This window comes from Budorcas taxicolor, chromosome 5 (genome assembly GCF_023091745.1).
Source record: "Budorcas taxicolor isolate Tak-1 chromosome 5, Takin1.1, whole genome shotgun sequence".
In the NCBI taxonomy this organism is placed as follows: Eukaryota; Metazoa; Chordata; class Mammalia; order Artiodactyla; family Bovidae; genus Budorcas; species Budorcas taxicolor.
In genome coordinates, this window is record NC_068914.1 from 154,623,950 (window position 1) to 154,645,208 (window position 21,259).

Consider the following 21,259-nt stretch of genomic DNA (forward strand, 5'->3'; position numbering starts at 1 on the left):
CCACGCAGAGAAACCTGGGCTGCCTCCTCTCCGGCTAAGCTGCGTGCGGCTTCATCCCTGGGAAGGGTGCTCTCGTCACTGCCCCTCAGATCAGACCAGGGACCCAGAGAGGCCCAGAGACTGAGCGCCTGGGCGTCTACAAGCTGTGGGAGTGGAAGAGCCAAGCCAGTGGCTAGCGGGCCTGCCTGGTCCCCACCAGCCTTATCTAGGCCACTGGCCCCCTTGGTGTGTGCTCTCTATACTTGAGGGCCAACCAGGGCCTTGGCCTGGACAGGGGAGGGACGTGGGGACGATGCGGGTGACCTCCAGTGCTGTCCACTTCAGAGAACAGCAGAGAACAGGAAGACCTGGGGCCACCCCACAGACAGGCCTGTAACCCCGGCTTTCCCATCTGCTCTGAGACCCCTTCTGGTGGCCCCTGGGGGCTCTGGGTGGGGTGGTGGTGGTGTGGACAGAGACATCACTGCAGCCTTCCAGGTCTCTCTGCATGGCGCCCACGTGGATGCTTCCAGCTGCAGGCTTTGCTGCTCAGAGCACTAGGTTTTCCCTGCTTGAGGAGGGGGAGGCGGAGGGGGTCTCACCAGGAGCCCTTTCGAGGCCTGGCCGTCTGCCTCACCATAGACGAGGCCGTGGGGGCAGGGAAAGCGGCCCGGCTGGTGGGGGCTGCTGCACACGCACTGGTGCACGTGGGCCCGCCCCGGGCCCGCCCCCACTCCTGGATGGCCCGCCTCCACCTAGGGAGGGGTCTGACGCCCATTTTCAGATGAGGAAACTGAGGCAGGGCAGGCCTTCCCCAGAGCAGGCAGAGCTCTGAGTCCCAGGGTAGGTCCAGGCCCCAGCCTGAGCCTCGCTCATCACCCGTGAGACGTGGTCCAGCTGCTCAGCCTCAGCTCTCATGGCTGAACCTTCCAGCAAGCCCTGACTCCCTGGGGAGACGCCCTGCTCCAGCCCTTCCTCTCCCAGCCCTTAGAGGCAGGCCTGCTGGACTCTTCCATGGGGCACTTCAGACTCCACCTGTTCAAAACCTCTAGACACCTGACCCCCAACACCCATCCCTCCGTGGAAGCCTGGGCCCCAGACTCCTCTCCTCCTCCACCAGGGGCCCCTGGCCTGACCACCCACCTCACCCTTGCTTGCCTTCTGCTCCCCAAGCCAGCTCTCTGTCACCTCCCAACCCTCCCTGCTGACCCCCCAGGGCACATTCCTTGGCCCCTCAGCTCACCTTTCAGGGCCCTTTGGAGGTGACTGTCCCTCCTCCTTGAGCTCTCTGCTCAGTCCCAGCCCCCAGGCTCTTTGCCTCCTTTCCAAGCCTCACTGCCTCCGTCACTCTGCAGACCACCCACATGGTGCCGAACCCACGCCTCTTCCCCCTTGTCCTGTGAAAACAGCCCCTCCCCTACCTAGCGTCCCTTGTTCCCTTTCTCCCCTTCCCCTGGCTCTTGCTTACCACTTCAGCTTACCCGAATGCCACTTCCTCCAGGAAGCCTTCCCGGCTGCCCATGGCTTCGCTCTCCAACTGCCACTCCTCCCTCCACACCAACTCTTTATCCCCGTGGCCTTGTCTGTCTCCTGAGTCCCCATCACACCACATCAGTCCAACAAAGGCAATCATGGTCCCTCCGCCCAGCCCAGAACCGAGTGCCCAGCTAACCCCCTCCCTCACTTCTCTCCCCGAGGAAACTGAGGCCCAGAGAGGCAGTATGCCCTGTGCCAAGTCACACAAGGGGGCGGTGCCAGAGGTGACCAAGGCCTGCCCGCCCCTTCCGTAGTGGGGAGCAGCATCCCTCTCCGGGCCGAGGCCACTGCAAGCCCTAGAGAGCAGAGCTGTGCTTTGTTTTGCTCTCCCTTACGCGTTAATAATGGGATTAAAGGCAAGTTGCTGCCAAGGAGAGAGACTGAGAAAAAAAAAAAAAGAACATTTTAAGAGAATGAAAAACTTCACCCATCAGCACTTTTTATTTAGACCTGAATTCATGAATTTTAACCAAATAAACACTGGCATGTTAGGTATTAATATATGGACGATTATGCAAAACCGCTATTATGGCTGTAATGAAAATTAGATTCTGACTCGGAGGTAGCGTTCCAGGAGGGAAGCGTCCTCCAGTTTCCTGCGCTGTGACCTCGGATTGCTGTTGTCATGGTAACAGGGTTGCTCTGGGAATCAGTGGATAGGAGACTGGTACTGTGGGGAGGGGGCGCCAGAGGGCCCCCTGGGCTGGTGCAGACCTGCAGGCCCCCGAATTCGGGCTGGGCCCCCATAGCGCTGTCCCCCGGGGCAGCTCTGAGACTCATGGGAGAGCGGACAGGTCACCAGTGGGAGGGGTGGGCTATGCACAGTGTCCCCACGTCGCCCACGACTCTTTCTCACTCCCCTTCCTGGTGGCTCTGCCCTTGCATATTTCAGCAGATGTTTGCTGAGCACCTACTATGCACTAGGTGACAGTTGCTGGGGACACAGTGTTGATGGGTCCCCGAGTTCAGGAGCCTGCTGTCTCAGATGGGGTGATAGAAAATAAACAGCAAGCAGACACACGAGTGGGGTTGTTCCAGAACCTGAAAGCGCCAGGACCGCTCTGGACCAGGTGCTCTGACGAAGGATGACTGAGGGCAGGGGGCGGTCCTTCCGCCAGGGGAGACCTCTCTGGAGGCGAGTCCTTTGAGCCAAGGCCTGGAGGACGAGAGGTAGACAGCCACGCAAAGGCACTGGCCACCCCTCAGAGAGTCGGGCCGCCAGATCAAATCCAGGACGCACAGTTAAATTTGAATTTCAAATAAATCATGAATAATTTTTTAGTGTATGTCCCCATACCATACTGGGCACATACCGACACCAGAGCCCTATCTGTGGTTTGTCTGGAGGTCAGATTATTATTTGCTGATCTGCCAATCCTATCAGAGGGAGGAGGTGACTGACTTGCCCAGGTCGAGATCTGGTCTGACCTTCTCCTGAGTGGCTGCCTGGGGTCCCTGAGCGCCCCCACCCCCACCACCGGGGCCAGGCTGATGGCCGCAGATGTCAGCTCCTCAGGATGAGGTTTTTGAGTTTCCCCTGGGAGATGTGGGGCGCAGGAAGGAAGGTCTCCCCAGTGCTGCCGCCAACACCGCCATTCACCCCATTGCGGCCCATCAGTGTTGGCCTCCTGGCCCCTGAGTCTCCGCTGCTGCCATCCCTCCCTCTCTGCCCCGCTCCGCGTCTGTCTCTCTCTGTGCATCTCTCCATCCGCTTCTGTCTCTCTGCCTTATTTCCCTCCGTCTCTGACTCTCCACTGATATCCTGACCATTTCCCCCTCATATTTGCAATAACAGAAAGCACATCACCAGCCAGGCGGCCACCCTAGGCCCTCTGTGTTCAGTCCCCGCGGGGAGGGCGCTGAGGTCTGCAGGTGGGCTGGGGGCCGAGTCACAGCCACAGCCCGATTCTATGTTCTTTCCTCCCCACACGGAGCCTGTCACGTGCGCTCTCACCTCCTCTGTCTTGGGAGATGGGAAGGACACTCAGGTCAGGGTCCCTGTCCTGCCCACCCAGTGACCATGGTCCAGAGTCACTCTGCTTGGGCAAATCAGGGAACAGCCTGCTGTGCTGGTGCTGAAAAGGGCCAGCTCTGGCCCCGAGGAAAGGTGCCACCGCGACTTGTCAGCTAAATGTAGAACTGGGGGGGTTCCCACCCCCACTCCAGGGCACCCCGTATCACATACTACCCGGAGGGGTGTTCCCCAGAAGACACTCCATCCTGGGAGCATGGAGAGGCAAAGGTCAGGGACTCAGGGCCCCATTTGGATTTGGGATAGGGCCCGGGCCACCCCCAACCACGAAGAGGAGCATCTTCCCTCCAGGAGGCCGCCACAAGGGACACAGGCACCATCACCATGGTTACCTCCCAGAGCCAGAGGAAGATTTGCAGAGAGAGAGCATCCAGGAAGACTGTTCCCAGCAGGGGACGGACAGGCCCTGGGTGTCTCACCCAAGGAAGGTGACAGCTTGTCAGATGGTGCTCTGTGAACCTTCCTCCTGGTATCCATTCCCTTGTAGAGTCCCCACCCTTGCATGTGGGCTGGACCTAGTGACTTCCTTCTGATGGCTAGACTACGGCAAAAGTGATGAGATGTCACTTCCGAGAGCCAGTGGCAAGAATCTGGCTTCTATCTCTGACTTCTGTCTTCCTCGCCTTGTCTGGCCCGCTCACCTCCTTGCTCTGATGGAAACTGCCACACTGTGGGCTGCCCTATGCAAGGCCTACGTGATGAGGGATTGAAAGATGTAGTCCTCAGGCCAGCATCCACGGGGGTGAGGCCCCGAGTCCAACAACCCTCAAGGTGCTGATTCCATCCACGCCCATTCCAGTGAGCCGGGAAGCTGACTTCCCTCAGCCAAGCCTGCAGATGAGAGACTGCAGCCCCTGGCAGTGTGTGGATTGCAGCCTTAAGGGACCCCCAAGCCAGAGGGTCCAGTTAAGCCAGGGAGCTTTCCAGGTGGCTCAGCGGTACAGAATCCCCCTGAGATGCAGGAGACGTGGGTTTGATTCCTGGGTTGGGAAGATCCCCTGGAGGAGGAAATGGCAACCCACTCCAGTATTCTTGCCCAGGAAATCTCACGGACAGAAGAGCCTGTCAGGCTACAGTCCATAGTGTTGCAAAAGAGACACGGCTTAGCGACTACACCACCACCACCCGGTTAGCCATGTCCCAGTTTCCAGCCCAAAGAAACTGTGAACTCTTAGGTGGTGATGTTTTAAGCTGCTCAGCTTAGGAGTAATTTGTTATACAGCTGCAGATAGCTGACACAAGTACACACAGCCCTGTGTTATGAATCATGATCATGTGAAATTCTACAACAGGAAGACTAACCTGTAGTGGAAATAATCAGAACAGCAGTTGCCTCCTGGAAGCAGGGGCAGGGCTGCGTGCAAAGAGGCGGGAGGACGCTTTCTGGGATGATGTATGCTCGGTTACTGGGTCGTGTCCAGCTCTGCGACCCCATGGACCGTAGCCCGCCAGGCTCCTCTGTTCATGGGATTTCCCAGGCAGGAATACCGGAGTGGGTAGCCATTTCCTTCTCCAGGGGATCTTCCCGACCCAGGGATCGAACCGAGTCTCCTGTGTCTCCTTCATTGGCAGGCAGATTCTTTACCGCTGAGCCACCTGGGAAGCCCCTCTGGGATGATAGTCATATCCTTTATTCCGATATGGGTTTGTATTACTTGTTTATATGCAAATGACTTTTAAGTTTTGTGCATTTCACTGTATGTAAATTTCACCGTATGTAAATTTCACCCCCCTTCCCAAACAGTAAACCAGGAAGCATTGAAGGGGAATTGGACTGACATCATCAATTTACTTTGAAATGCATCAAAAAGTAAGACAGACTGATGGATGGATATTGATAAAGCAAGTATTATGAAATGTAAATGGTAGAATTCTACTGTTATAGAATCTGGGTGTTCATTAAAAATTCTTTCCACTTGGCTGTGTATTTGAAACTTTCATAATAAAATGTTTAAAAAAATCACTCATTTAGCAAATACAGAGTGCTTAATGGGAGAAAATTAGAATAATAGCACTGTGGTCTGGATAGTCATTTTAATCAAGGTTTATTATGTTAGGCATCTGATGAGGCTCTTTCACATGAGTTATGTCATTTTATCCTTAGGGCCAGGGCACAGGATACTTTGATGTCTTTAATTTTTTACAGACAGGAAAACTGAGGCACAAGAGAATTCCTTCCATCAAGTTTATGTAGAAAGGGAGCTGCTGAGCAGGGGTTTTCTTGGTCCGAGTACTCAGAAGGCTTGAGCTGTGTCAGCCTAGGGGAGTCACATCCTTCTGGGCTTCAGTTTCCCAATCTCTGAAGCCCTTTAACAGCAGCTATGTGTCTCAAGGGCTGCTCCATACAGGCTCATGCTGCAGCCACAAGCAGCTTGTGGAATGCACGGTGAGACCCTCCATCCCCATGGTCCTGCTTCCTCCATGGGCAGAAGGAAGGCGCACAGTAAGGGCGGCACACAGTAGGTGGTTCTGGACAGGGAGACATGTCCTCCCTTAGAGGCTGGCCTCCTCTCTTCTGTGGCTCTCATGCCTGGTCAGGGGTTTCTGGAGCCTCACTCCTGTGTGGTCCAATTCCTCAGGAACGTGACTTGCTGTAGAGATGATGATGCCTCGCGGCCTTGGGACTCCACGGGGCCCTCACCCCCATCCTTCCCGTCATGAAGAAGGAGGCTGCTCAGTCCATCTGTAGCCCTGGCCTGAGAGGAAGGCTTCATCTCCTCCATCCAAGCCCCTACTTCTTCTTTTTTTAAATTTTATTGTCTCCGTGGGGTCTTGCGTCATGTGGGATCTTTATTGCAGTGTGAGGGCTTCTCTCTAGTTGCCGGGTGTGGGCTTAGTTGCCCTGTGACACGTGGGATCTTAGTCCCCCAAACAGGGATGGAACCCACATCACCTGCATTGCAAGGCGGGTTCTTAGCCACTGAACCACCAGGGAAGTCCCAAGCCTCTGCTTCTAAAGTGTATCCAGGGGCACAGAAAACGCCCCTAAAACGCCTCTGAGACCCTCCTCCCCACCTGAAATCCCTCCTCCCTGTCACTCGGGTCATCTTCTCTGACCCTCCCATCCCCCTCCTTCCCCTGGGATCGTGTAAGTTGTTACACGTCCTGTGTCCCCACAAGCTTCTCAGGCAGAGACAGAAGGAGGGAAGAGAGGAGGGGGTGGGAGCTCTGGGCACAGAGCGCCAGATGCCGGCTAAGTGCTTCCAGTGTGGCCCTTCACCCTTATGGCCGCCTGGTGGAGGGCATGCTGTTATTCCCATGTCTGTGGGAAAAGGAGATGGAAGCTCAGAGCGGTGAAGTGAAGCCCAGGGCCCTCCGCCACTCAAAGACAGGGCCGAGATTTCCAGTCCTGGCTCAGTTGACACTGCTGCTGCTGTGCTGAGCCCAGTCGTGTTCGACTCTTTGCAACCCCATGGACTGTAGCCCGCCAGGCTCCTCTGTCCGTGGGATTTTCCAGGCAAGAATACTGGAGTGGGTTGCCATTTCCTATTCCAAAGCATCTTCCTGATCCAGGGATCAAAGCTGCGTCTCTTTCGTCTCCTGCATTGGCAGGCAAGATTCTTTACCATTCAGGCACCTGGGGAGCCCGTAGTTGACACTGAGGTCTATGTTATTCCCAGTTGGCTCCATGGGGTTTAAGATGCAAATGAAAATGAACTACCCTTTCCAGTAGTCTGCAGGTTTCTGAGTTTCCTTAATATCAAATTGCTGGGCTCATCTGTGTTCACAGCTTACCTTCTGCTCTTTATCCCTACACCCAGAGGCTCTACTCCACGGTGGGATAACCAGAGGAAGAAGGGGCAGAGGAGGGTTATTTTTCTCTGGAGTGCAGGGCAGTGGCCAAAATAGTCCCCATCTAGGTCAGAGGGCTGGCCCAGGAAATGTCGGGGGTTGACAGGGATGCCCGGGGCTGATATCACCCTTTGCACCTTATTCCCAGGGGGCCTCCATCTGCAGCAACGGCCTCCATCTGCAGCAACGGATGGAGCTGGGTTGTGACCTCAGGCCCCAGCATGAGCCCCCTCTGGCCTGTGGAATTTATGATCTATGGAGCTCAGGGTGGGAGGGTGGTAGGAGATGATGGGCTTTTAAGTGGCACTTTGTCTCCCAGGAACCTGGGCTCCCTGTGGCTGTGAAGTGAGCACTGGGCAAGTGTGGCCCAGTGACTGTCCATCTCCCTAGGTGGCTGTGCGGGTCTCCTCTGTCCACTGAGCTCTTCCAGGACCGAGGCCAGGCTGGGCTACCCTGCCTGGCCGCGATCTTGTCCCGTTCCAGCAACTCCCCAGGGTGTGGAATGCACTCAGACATTTTATTTTGGGTGGGTGGGAGTCAGGCTCAGGTTGAGGCGGGGTGGGCACAACATTCCAGAGCAAAGTGCAGAATGCTCAGCCTGTCCCTCAAAGGCTTTTCCAAGCTGGGCCTTCGCCGGTACCTCTGGGATCTGAGGAGCGTCAGGGTTGGCGTCCTACATGAGTCTGAATTCCCTGCAAGGCCACCAGGAATGGAAAGACAGGGGCTGCCCCTCTGTGTGTGGTGCACAGGAAGCTCTCGAGACTGTGGTTTGGTTGAGGAGGCTGAGAGGCAATTGAGAGGGAAAGAGAGAGGAGGGAACCGAGAGACTTACTTGAAGAAATCAGCTTGCATGACTGGAGGCTGGCAAATCCCAGGCAGGCTGGGAACTCAGGCAGAACTTCCGTGTTCCAGTCTGGAAGCAGAGTCCCCTTTTCTCTGGAAAGCCTCTATTTTTGCTCTTAAGGCCTTTTCCCCATTCGATGAGGCCTACCCACCTCATGGAGAGCCATCTCCTTTACTCAAGGTCAACTGATCGTAAATGTTATCACACCGGCAAATTAGCCCCAGAGCTACGTCTCCCCAGTGCCTGACTAAGCAGCTGAGCATCACAGCCCAGCCAGGTTGACACATAGAAGCGATATCACAACTGGGTCGTTCTAACTCACACCTTTGCTAGGACAGACCACTTAGCACACATGTGATCTTGTGGGTGGGAGGTGAGGGGGCTGTGGACACTGCTGTTACCAGAGCTGGAGGGGGCAGAGGAGGAGACGTGGTCAGTTCCCAGCAGGAGGCCCTTCCTTGTCTTTCTAGGCTGTGAGCCATTGAGGGTGGGGGTCCGGAAGCCCATTCTCTGGCCTGATGTGTCTTCGTGTTGCAGGAAGGGGGACCCCTTCCAGGTCCCAGAAGGGGGCTCTTGTCTAACACTCAGAAATGAATCATCCGAGGAGACATAGAAGCTGACTTCATTGGGAAGGGGTGCCCAGGGGGAGAGCAGGAGGATAAAGGAACCCAGGAGGACTGCTCTGCCACGTGGCTCGAAGTCTTGGGTTTTATGGTGATGGGATTTCTTTTGCTGGGTTGTCTTTGGCCGATCATTCTGACTCAGGCTCCTTCCTGGTGGTACACGCATTGCTCAGCCAAGATGGATTCCAGCGAGAAGGATTCTGGGAGATGGTAGGACACGTGGCGTCTCCTTTCGGCCTTTCCTGAACTCTTCCAGTTGGTGGTGGCTTATTAGTTACCTGTTCCTTGCCAGGACCTCACGAAAACGGTTACCATGGTGCCTGGCCAGGGTGGGCAGTTTCAATCAATGTTCCCCTGACAACTGTATCCCTACAATGTCACCAATGCCCAGTGGTGGCCCTCATCCCTGCAGAAGGGGTCAATGAATGTTTGTGGCCTCTTGAAGACATGCATGCCCAGTGGGTGACCTGAGGACTCCAGAGACCAAGCAAGGTGTCATTAAAGACTGTGGAGATGAGGCTTTTCTGCATGGGGCAGCCTCAACGTCCTGCTGGCTCTGGGCCACATGCCCACATCCAGAGCATGCCTGGGCTTCTCCCTGCCAGGCGGGCCAGGCTGCCCTCTGGAATCTCGCCTGCAGGGAACAGAGCAGGGCCCGCCTGATTCTCTCCTGAACCTTGGAGCTGGCAACCTGGTACTTCCCAGCCATGCCCTGACCCTCAGTCTGAATGGGCCATCACCTGAGTCATCACTCCACTACAATCCATGACCACCATTATCTTCTCATCCCAAGCTTGCCTATGTCTGCGTCTGTGTCCCCAGTACACAGGAGCTCCTCAAGAGCACGGCCTCACCTGCATGGTCTGGGGACCTAGTGGCCAGTGCAGGCCTGGCATAGAATGGTGACAAGGCAGAGAAGGGGGATCCTTCTCAAACCAATATCCCACTTGCAACTCCAGTGAGCCACTCAGGCTCTGTGAGCCACAGTCTTGCATCCTGGGAGCCCCTTGAATACACACACTTGAAGCCCCCAAGGCCTGAAAAGATTGTATAGGTTTGAGTTAGGAGATAGATGGGCTCCAGGTTAGGTATTTATAGCTGGCCTCCTGTTTGCATTTCATGGGCCACAGAGCAGTGGGCTTCAGGCTGGATACTTACAACTGTTAGCATTTCCTGAGACAAGAGATAGGCGGGTTCCAGTTAAGGCATTTACAAACAGGCTCCTTTTTGCCCTCTGAAATGAAAATAATAAAAGAAACAGGGTAAATAGCCAGTGTTTGTCTCTTGTAAACACCTTAAGGTATTAGCCATGGCAAGGACAAAGAGGGGCAAAACTCTGTTTGAGTAAAGGATTAAGGGATCTCCGCTGCCCCCCTCTTTGGGGGCAACGGAGACGCTACATATGCGCACAAAGGCTCCTTGTGGGTCAAAAGTCAAGGGATAATGCCAGGATATATGAGTCTTGCTCCTCCCAGAAGACGTCACTTCAAGATTCATCTTGGCTGAGGGGTACATGCACACCCAGGGGAGGGTCTCAGGGTAGGTCAGGTGTGGGGAAAAAAAAAATCAGATAATTGGCCTGAAGGAAGACAAAGACCCTGAAGAACTGGCCTATATAACTGACTCAGCCACCTCTTTACTGCCTTCTTCCTCGCTGGGGGCACACCCACACCCTTCCCCTCTGGGTGTGCATCTCTACCTTGCTTGTATCTCATTTAAATAAACTGTTTCTCTGTGTGCTCTTCCATTTGTTGGTGTACTTTGTCTCCAATCATAAACTTTGCACCTGCATTTATAGTTTCTGCCTTCGTAATAAGTGCATTTTTCACTGGGGGCAAAGATCCAGGGAAAAATATCTTCCAGCCTCTAGGCCTTGCTGGTCTGGTGGCTAGGATTCCTGGTTCTCATCCAGCTTAGTCACTCAGTGGTGTCTGACTCTTTGTTACCCCATGGATGGTAGCCTGCCAGGTTCCTCTGTCCGTAGGGATTCTCCAGGCAAGAATACTGGGGTGGCTTGCCATGCCCTCCTGCAGGGGATCTGCGCAACCCTGGGACTGAACCCAGGTCTCCCCCATTGCAGGCAGATTCTTTACCACCTCAGTCACCAGGGAAGCCCCTCATTCAGCCTACCCAGGTTCACACGCTTCACACGTTTGCTCACTGCTGCCTCGTGAGATTAATACTAAACTACTGGACAATTCTACGTGAGACTTTAATTCTGACAAACGGTGGACCAGTAGCCTAAAGAACACAAGCTGCTGTCACAGGTTAATCCTTAAGTCCCAGGGATTCTTTTTTTCTTATTCATCTAACGTTTGAAATGGCAGGCAGTTCTCCTTCAAGCAGTGATTAGGGACACAGGCTCATCTGTCTTGTGACTCTGCCATCTTCCCCTGTGGATTGTGTGGGAGGTTTTCACAATCCTGACCTGGGAACAGTTCCACTAGACATGCTACCATACTTAGCTGCAAGGGTTGAGGGTAGCTAGGGCTGTGGTCTAGGTGTGAGCCCCAAAGGAAGAAGAGATGGTTTGGTGAACAAGTATTTGTTCTGCTACAGTCAGATCCTCTGGGGTTGAGGGACACTTGCTACAAAAACACCTAAAAATGCAGGTTCAGTTATTACAAACTTCTTTATTCAATGTGTAGCTAAGTTTGCAAGAAAGTAAGGGAAATTCCTGAGAGCCAGTAATGATGTGGGAACTGATACCGGAACTAGAAGCAAACACTGCCTTGAGGCATTTGCTAACAGAAGCCTAGAACTGGGTTTTAACTGCAATGCACACGTTATCTTTGGGGCTTCCCAGGTGGCTCAGTGGTAAAGAATCCACTTGCCAAGCAGGAGATGCGGGTTTAATCCCTGGGTCAGGAAGATCCCCTGGAGAAGGAAATGGCAACCCACTCCAGTAGTCCTGCCTGGGAAATCCCATGGACAGAAGACTCTGGCGGGCTGCAGTCCATGGGGTCACAAAAGTGACACAACTTGGCAACTAACCCACAAGACATTGTCTTATCTAGAGCTCGTGGGAGCTTGGGAGTGTGAAGTGAGATCTTTATCTCAAGCTGGGACCCTCCAAGGCAGTACACTCAGCATAAGGTTGGGCTGTATAAACCAAACTTTTAGCAAAGAAAGAGAGCAAGGATATTCATGTGTCTGGGGCCCTGCAATGAATGAAGATAAAAAGATTCCTTCCTGAGAACGTGTCAATTTAGGCTGAACTTCACTAGCAACTGGGGCTCAATTTGTGAGATCAGTGGTCCAGAAAACCCCAAGCCCAGAAATTAACCTAAAGTGGTGTTGGGTGGATAGGCCTGGGACACATGGCCAGAGCACACCCATGTCTTCTAGGTCTTTCTGGGTTCCTACAGAATATCATTTGGCTACAATCTCAAATTGCAAAACACGTGAGAAAACCATGCATGATGACTCAGAGTCAGCAGAGACCACACATGCAAAACTAGATCAAAAGATTTCAGATGTTTGAGTGATCAGAACTAGAAAAAAAAAATAAGTTAAAAATGTTTCAAGAAAGAATTGAGAATACAGACAAGGAGGAGAAAAAAAGACTATAAAAGTGATCCAAGAGATTGAAAAAGAGCCAGGTAGAACTTCCAGAAATGAAAAACGTAATAACTGAAATACAAAACTCCACAGATGGGAAGAACAGCATATAGACCCAGTTCAGGAGGGAATCAGTGAACTAGAAGACGGAGCAGAAGCAATTACCAGGATGCGTCAATGCGGGACAGAGGAAAAAGCCAGAAAATATGAGACAGAGGCTAAGAAGAGGGAGTTGGGGTGAGAAATAACGCACAGCTGCATGGAGGGCCAGAGGGAGACAACCGAGAACCGGAGAGACGGTCGTTATTTGAAGAGGTGATGGCTGAGAATTTTCCAGAATTGATAAAAGACATGAATTTCAGTTCAAGGAGCACAATAAATCCTAAGCAAGGGATTAAAAAAAACACACAAAAAAACCCACACACAGACCCATCACAGTGATGGAGAATAGCAAGTAAATCTTACAAGAAGCCGAGAGAAGAGAAAGTGACCCATCTGTGAATGGCAGACTCCTAAAGGCAGTGAGAGAGGCTAGGAGCCTGGAAATCAATCTTATCAAAGACTAAAACAAAAGTGAATTCATTGTCCAACTGGAATCTGTATCACGTAAACATGTCTCGCAAGAACAGGATGAAGGCATCTTCAGACAAAGCCCAGAGGGGACAAGAGACCCCCCACAAGAGCCACTCCTAACGGAAGGTGATTCCTGATGGAAGGAGGCCCCAGAGGCAAGAGCAGGGGGCAAGGAGATGGTCCACACGGAGGGAAGCCTGGAGGTACGTTGTCTTCGTAGAACAATCCTGTTGCTGTTCAGTCTCTGAGTCGTGTCCGACTCTTCTGCGACCCCACGGACTGTAGCCCGCCAGGCTCCTCTGTCCATGGGATTCTCCAGGCAAGGATACTGGAGTGGGTTGCCATTCCCTTCTCCAGTGGATCTTCCCGACCCAGGGAATGACCCCACGTCCCCTGCATCTCCTGCACTGGCAGGCAGATTCTTTACCGCTGAGTCACTTGGGAAGCCCTTGAGCAATCCTAGTACTGTCTAATCTGGGGGATAAAATAGATAAGATGTCCGAGATTCTGGCATTTCACATGATGACGATCTTCATGCTCTTTGGAAAAACACTAAATATCAAGTTTTTTGAAACCAGGAGCACACTTTATAGACCTGAAGGATGGTTCAGCACCTGGACAGGAGCCCAGAACATGCTTTGAGGCCCCAGAGTCTTGGCCAGAGGAAAGAATTCCCAGAATTTGCTTTCCTGATGCTGATTTTCCCACGGCCCAGCCCATGGGTTCTCACCTGAAGCACCTGGAGGACATTCTACCATCTGTGTCTGGTTCAGCCAGAGAATCTACATTTCTAAAAGTTCCCAGGTGCCCCTGGGCTTGGACCAGTTTTAAAACCATTAATCTAATCATGCGAAATCTCTCCCGTCTGTTGCAAGGTTAACACCCTTCCTCCAGGAAGCCTTCCAGCATGCACACACACCTCACAAAGCAAGAACTGTGTCTTTACGATTACCGCTGCATTTTCATCATTTGCCTGCTCAGAACAGAGCAGATGCTAAGTCAATTTTAGTTGAGCAACTAACTATATAAACTTAAGGTGTATCTTTTGGCCAGTGGGTCTTTGAGTGGGGGTTCAAGTCAAAGATGTCTTCCCAGGTAGCTCAGTGGTAAACAACCCACCTGCGAATGCAGGAGACTGGGTTTGATCCCTGGGTTGGGAAGATACCCTGGAAAAAGAAATGGCAACCCACTCCAGTATTCTTGCCTGAGAAATCCCATGGACGGAGGAGCCAGTCAGTCTACAGTCTATGGGGTTGCAAGAGTCAGACATGACTTAGCAACTAAACAGTTCAGTTCAGTCGCTCAGGTGTGTCCGTCTCTTTGTGACCCCATGGACTGCAGCATGCCAGGCCTCCCTGTCCATCACCAATTCCCGGAGCCTACTCAAACTCATGTTCATTGAGTCGGTGATGCCATCCAACCATCTCATCCTCTGTCATCCCCTTCTCCTCCCACCTTCAATCTTTTCAAGCATCAGGGTCTTTTCCAATGAGTCAGTTCTTCGCATCAGGTGGCCAAAGTATTGGAGTTTCAGCTTCACCATCAGTCCTTGGGATTTGTCCCCACCAAGAAATCACTGACATGCACACACAACCCATACATATACACAATGCATACACCACACACACACACACACACACACACACACACACACACCATTTCTATTTACCAGAGTTGCCACATCTCCTCTGCCCCTTAGCTTGAGGGCTTACTTGAGGGCTCTCTGTGTGCCAGGCTCCCCAGGGGCTATGGAGGGTGCGGGGCTACTTGTGGCTTTTTCTAAAGACTCTGGACTGCTTCTAACTGCTCCGCCCCCTCCAGACCCTGCTTTATTCTCCGCCCCAAGGCCATGTCCCTTAGGGATTGGTCCAGAATCCTGGAAAGCCCTTGTTTCCTCCCCTCCAGTGAAGATGTCAGGGCCTGGCAGGGGGACTAAGTGGAACGACACGGGCAATTGATCCCAACAAGCTTAAGACGTCCTGGTGCCGGGAGAAGTGTCTGCTGACAGGAGAGGCAGCTGCCCGGGCTGCTGGTGGAGTCTGCTGGAGCAGCTGGGAGCCCCCAGCCTGTCGTTGAGGGGGGTGCACGGTGGGGAGGAAGGAGGGTGCTGGGCATGTTGGGGGAGCAGGCCCTCTCCTGGAGGGGCTGGCGGTCTCGGTGGGTGCTGCCCTGAGAGGTGCCTAAAGGCCTCCATGAGTGGAGGGGGCTGTGGATGGGTGCCTAAGGAGGCCCAGATGGCTGATTTATGAGGTCAGATTAAGAAGATGGATGGCCTGTCCCTGGGCCAAGAAATGAGTCCTGTTGCAAACCTCTGAAGGGCACGGACCAAACGTGGAGGAGAAGATTGAGAAGGAGTCGTTCAGGAGAGTAATGAGGAGTAATGGTTTGAAACTGAGCCGATTTCAGGAAAGAGATCTTGGCTGTGACATCTGCTTGGGCTGGAAGCTGGCTCTGGGAAGAAGAGAATCCTGGGGTAGCTACTGGACCGGGCTGGGTAGACGCAGGAGAAGAGACATGGGGCCCCTCGGAGGACCTCCTGCACCACCTCACCCTGAGCTGGAGAGACCCGGCCTGAAATCCCCACTCCCCTGCCCCTCCAGCAAGGAGAGGGTCACAGCTCTAGGGCTGCCTGGGGTCAGGAGGAGTGGGGGCCCAAGGGATGGACAGCTGACAGAGAGCTGGGGGCAGCCCAGCCCTCTGCTCTGCCCGTGGGGGACCGAGTAGGCACCACCACCCACTCTTGGACAGGGGGCAGGGTCACACCGACTCAGACACTGAGCAGACTTGTGTCAGAGCCCAGCTTTCTGTTCAGAGTCCCTGCAACCGATGGCGCGGGAGCTGGACGTGCGGGGACCTTGCCGCGTGGCCACGTCCTTGGGAGCAGAGCACCCCCAGAGGTCTCTAAGACGCCTCCAGGGCCTGGGGGAGCCTCTGCTCCCTGGAGCTCACTCCCAGGTACCCTGAGTGACTCAGCTCCCAAGAGCGAGGCCACCCCTCCTTCCATGCAGGGCCACGTGCCAGGGCGGCTCTCATACTGGGGGATGTTGCCCATGACTCAGGTGCCAGCACAGTGCCCAGCCCAGGGCGGGAACAGGTTGCACCCTCAGAGAGCCTGGGAGGGGGCGGCAGGGCTGGGGAGCAGTCAGGGGAGCCCCCTCCTACATGCCCGGCCTCCAGCATGCCTCCTGCTGGGGCGTGGGGGCCTAATTCTCCCCTTTTGTAAATGAGAAGGTTGCCGTGAGGCCTCGCCCACTGGGTTCTGGGTTGTCGAGGGCGGATGGGGTTGACCCCCTCATTTCCGCCATGTGAAAGGCCGCGCGTCTCTCTCTGTCATTAGTTAGGAGACCAGTTGCTTCGCCACCCTCAGTCTCGCAGGAAAAGGAGTCAGGACCTGATACCCACTCCACAGGGTCCAGGGAGCTGAAGGTCCAGCCTGGCCCCCAGTAGGTCCTTCTGCAGACCAGCATGGGCCTTTTCCCTGCTGAGGCCCCGGGGCCGTGAAACAGGGGTGTCTTCCTCATGCAAAACGATCGGTCCTCGTGGGCCTGGCACCCACCCTGGCAGCAACTTGCTTTGACCTCTGTCTCCGTGTACAGTCTGGTCTGGCCATCCTGGATCTGTCTGGGCAAGTTCCACCCACCCCCAGGCCTCACCCAGCCGGGCAGCCAGGGCCTGCCCTCCTCTCCCCACTCTGAACCTCCCCTTCCCCTCCTGATTCACCTCTGGCCCTCCCCTCCCAGCCAACTCCCCCTGCTTCCAGCCCTCCACTCTGAACCTCCCCTTCCCCTCCTGATTCCCCTCTGGCCCTCCCCTCCCAGCCACCTCCCCCTGCTTCCAGCCCTCCACTCTGAACCTCCCCTTCCCCTCCTGATTCCCCTCTGGCCCTCCCCTCCCGGCCACCTCCCCCTGCTTCCAGCCCTCCACTCTGAAATGACCTTGCTGCTGTTTTTGGAACTCTCTTGCTGTCCGAAGGCAGCATGTGGACTTTAGCCACCCATGAAGCTGAAGCTTGGTACATGACAGATGAGGAGTAAGAAAGAAGTGTGAGTGTCGGCTCTGCCTCCCGAGGGGACCCGCCCCCCCAGGTCAGCGCTGGTTCCTGGGGGGCCCGGCCTCCCCAGAGGGGAGCTGGGGTTCGAGTGCTGGGCTGCAGAGCTGACAGCGCACTAAGCCACTTCCCTTCCCCATATAGATTTGTATTTTTGGAAGACTTGGGGGGAAAGTAATAAAACATGAAGAAAAAAAAACAAACCCCAACACGTCCCAACAAGATTTCTCCTCAGTTTGAAAGATGGACTAGGACCTAGGTCTATAATGAGGAGACTGGATTGTGTCCTGATTAAGCTGTCTGGCGCTTGCCAGTGGCGCTACAGCTCCATCCTGACCTTCACAGAGGTCTCCAAACAGTGAAGCTCACTCCCAAAGAGACACTGCCCAGTTTGGGGTGGATTTAAAGCTCCCCATCCCCTCACCCGTCAAAGAGCAGCCCTCTATCCCTCCCAGCCTCCCCTGGGAGAACAGAGGGGAGGGTGCTGGTGGAGGGGCTGTGTCTTCTCTTTCTGGACCACAGACTCCTCCCCATTGCCTGGTGATCCTGCCTGGATAAGCGGAAGGATCCTCCTGGCCCTCAGCCCACCCTCTCTCGGCACCCTTTCCTCTCCTGCTTTTGCAGCGCCCCGCCCGGTCATCTGGTGAGAGAGGGGAGGCCCGCTGCCCTGCCCTGCCAGGCAGGATGTTGCTTCCTTTCGGCTGGGGCAGGAAGCCATCCCTCCAGCCCCAGTTCCGGGGCTCAAGCTCACCCAGCGGTTCTAATTGGAGGCGGGGAGTGGCTGTGCATGAGTCCTGTGGACTTGGACTATGCTAAACCAGGAGTCATCTCCCAGCTTAGGGGCATCTTCTCCCTGGAGAAAGGTCTTAAAGTGTCTAATGAACAAGCACAAAAGCTGCTCGGGGCACTCTACGTGAAGCTCCAGTGGTGACATCCGCTACATAAAAATGATAAGGGCCATTTATCTTCTGTCTTTGGAACAGGAAAGCAGACTCTTAAGCCTGAGACTATGTGTATGGAATTGTTATTACCTGCAGCTGACCGTGGCACCCTGCTTCTGGACGCCAGGCCTCCGGGGCGGCCTGGAACCATCATTAGAGAAGGTTTTACATGCTCTTAAATAAGAGACCAGGTTTAACGGCCTCTCCCGCCCTTGGGCTCTGAGTGTAGTGGCCTCCTTCTTGCTTTCGCCCTGGACCACCTCATTGGCACTCTTCTGCCACCTGCGGGCTAAAGCTCACCTCGGTTCTGGAAACTGAGCTTCAAGCCCTGAGAACTTTGCCTCCTAAGTGTTTCTGGGGTCCTTCTTCCGTTGCCAAGACCTCTGTGCTGAATCACCTTGCCAGCTTTCCCCAGGACCCCACGGGGTCTCCTGACTCGCCTGCCACACTGACCACGGGACCTACGTGAAGCGCGAGTGAATCTGACTGCATCAACCCCTCAGCTTTGGTGGCATCCCAGTGCTTTTCCACAAGGCTCTCTTGACCTGATGTCACCTGCCCTCTGCCCCCTCTTCCAGCCTTCTCTCTGTCCCCTGTCTCAACACTCCATGCTAGCGGACTTCCCTGGTGGTCCAGTGGTTAAGAATCCATCTGCCGATGCAGGGGACACGGGTTCAATCCCCTGTCTGGGAAGATTCCACGTGCTGCGGGGCAACCAAGCCCACGTGCCACATCTACTGAAACCAGAGTGCCCTAGAGGAAGCCCGTGCTCGGCAACAAGAGAAGCCACTACAATGAGAAGCACTGCAGAGTAACTAGGAGGCGGCCCCGCCCTCGGCAACTAGGGAGAACCTGTGCACAGCAATGAAGACCCAGCACAGCCAAAAATTAATAAAAAACAACCTCTGCGCTGGCTACAGCACCCCACCCAGCTCACGGCCCCCTCCATCTCTGCTTATGCTAATCCTTCAGCCTGGATGCTCCCCTTCCCAGCTCCCTGTGCTTTGCTGGACTACTGGTTTTGTAAGTGTCTGAGTTATTTCCTCTTCCAGGAAGTCCTCCTGGAGCTGCAAACCCCTACCCTCTCTCAGTGTGCTGTGTCATGACCGTGCCCATTTGGGATCTGTCTGACCCCAGTGTCCCATCTCCTGGGGAACACTAGCTCTGCCTATGAGGCTACCTGACCCTGTCACTCCCTGGGTCCCTGCTGCAGATAGAAACTGATTTCACCTGGATGTAGCCCCCAGACCAGCATGAGACCACTGCCCACAATGCCTGAGGCCGGATACCAGCACATCTGGGACCCTGAGGGAGGAGGCCCAGGGCCCTGTGCCCTCAGCTCCTGGGACCTCCCCTGCCACCTCCCTTCTTGGAGACCAGCTGGCCCCGAGGAAGGGCAGGAGCAGCGCTGGGCTCTCCGCTCGAGGAGAAGGAAGTCTAGAGCCCACCCCTCAGACAGCATCCTTTTCTCCCAGGTCTCACTTGGTTCCAGCTGCTCTCAGCCAGCACCTTCTTGTCCCTGGGAGAGGGCTGCTTGGTTCTCGGTGCCCCGGTCCCCTCAGTCACCCACCCCAGCCTCACTTCATTTTGTTTTCATCACATGCTCTCATCAGGGAGGCCAGGGGAGGGCCCGGGTGGCGCCAGGATGTAGCTCCATCTGGAAACCTCAAAGAGGCCCCAGACTCTCAGAGCCCACAAGGAGGTGATGACAAGGACCAGAAGGGGTCCCCGCGGACAAGGGTCACATGTGCCTCGAATGCTCCCGTCTTGCCTGGAAGTGTCCCTGCGTTTGTCATGGTGATGGGGAGGTGGGGGCAGGGTTGGGACATGTCACATGGGCAGGACACTTCCTCATTTTCTAACTTACATAAGCCCCGGCCACACGGTGCCCCTGTTGCAACAATTCAGGGTCTCAGAGGGACAGTAAACCCCATATGTTCCCCAGTGAGGCTGGTCTTGTCACCTCTTCCTTCTCTTTGGGGACCTGCAAAGGACTTGGGCGCAGTGGTGGAAGCACCCGCAGCCCCAGGACTCTCAGGAACCCAGGGACCCTCGGGGCCACCCCAGGGAAGGATCCTGCTGTACAACCTGGTGCTTTTGAACAAAAGCATTCGCCTGGTTATCTGCATTCCTTCCGTCTCAGAAATGCTACTGACTCCTGCCACACGGAGGATCCAGGGCATGCACCTAGGTCAGGGGGTTCGACGGGAGCGCAGAGGAAACTCGGTCCGAGTGGAGGGAAGGCTGGATCGGAGTAGGTGTGCAAAGTCCCTTAGTCAGATGATGAACACGGACTCGCAGCGAAGATCTGAGTTGGAACCCTGAAACTGTCAGTCATTTCTTGGCCAGACACAGACTCTCCTGGCCTGATGTCCTGATTTCAAAGGGGCATGTGCTGCCTCAAAGGGTCGAGGTGGGTACCCTTGGAAGTGGCTGTCAGCCCTTGCTGGGTGCTGAGGATGCAGATCCAGAAGCCGGGTCTCCGCCCCAGGGGCCCGCAGAGGAGAGAAGCACCCCTAGGCTTGTGTTAGAAGGAACAGCCCTCTTCGGAGCCAGTTTAAATAATGTGAGTTTGCTGTCAGGACCCAGGGGGATCTCCCAGGACTTCCTGCAGGGAGGGGGCACCTCTCCCGGCCTCTCGAGGCCCCCTGCCCCTCTCTGGGTGCAGGCTCCATTCTCCACCCAGCAGGCAGAGCAGGTTCTGCCCTCCAGAAGGGCAGGGGCAGGCAGGGGACAGGGAGGGGTCCCAGGAGATGAGGAGATTTTAACAAGGCCACCAGCTTCCAAAGGCTGACTGAACTTGGCCTTGTGGCAACCCCAGCACCCAGCAGAAGGCTGGCTGGAGAAGTGAATGAATGAATGAGTGAATGAGTGACTCTCAAACGTGAGCGGGCCTGGCTGTCAGGCCTGCACTGGAGCTCGCGGGCACGGGTGGTAGGCAAGCTGGGTAGGGCTAGCACAGGACACCTGGCAGGCTGGCGGCTGACCCCTGGGGAGCGGTCAGGACGAAACGCCCACAGGGGCCTCGACTTTCAACCAAGCAGTTCCACTTCTGTGGAATTACTGGCATAAATATACAAAGATATTTACTACAGCCATGGAAGCTGCTGAAATGACCGTCACAATGGGATTCAAACACTACACTACGGAGCATTCATACCATGGAATTCCAGGAGCTGTTAGCAAGAACCACGGCACAGACGAGCAAGTGGAGCCATTTGCCCAGGCCACACAGCAAGGAGAGAGGGTCATTGGCCTGGTACTAAAGGGCTGCAAGCGGCACTGCGAGATGAAGACCAGCGTGTGGGATGGTGTAAGAAGCGGCAGAGG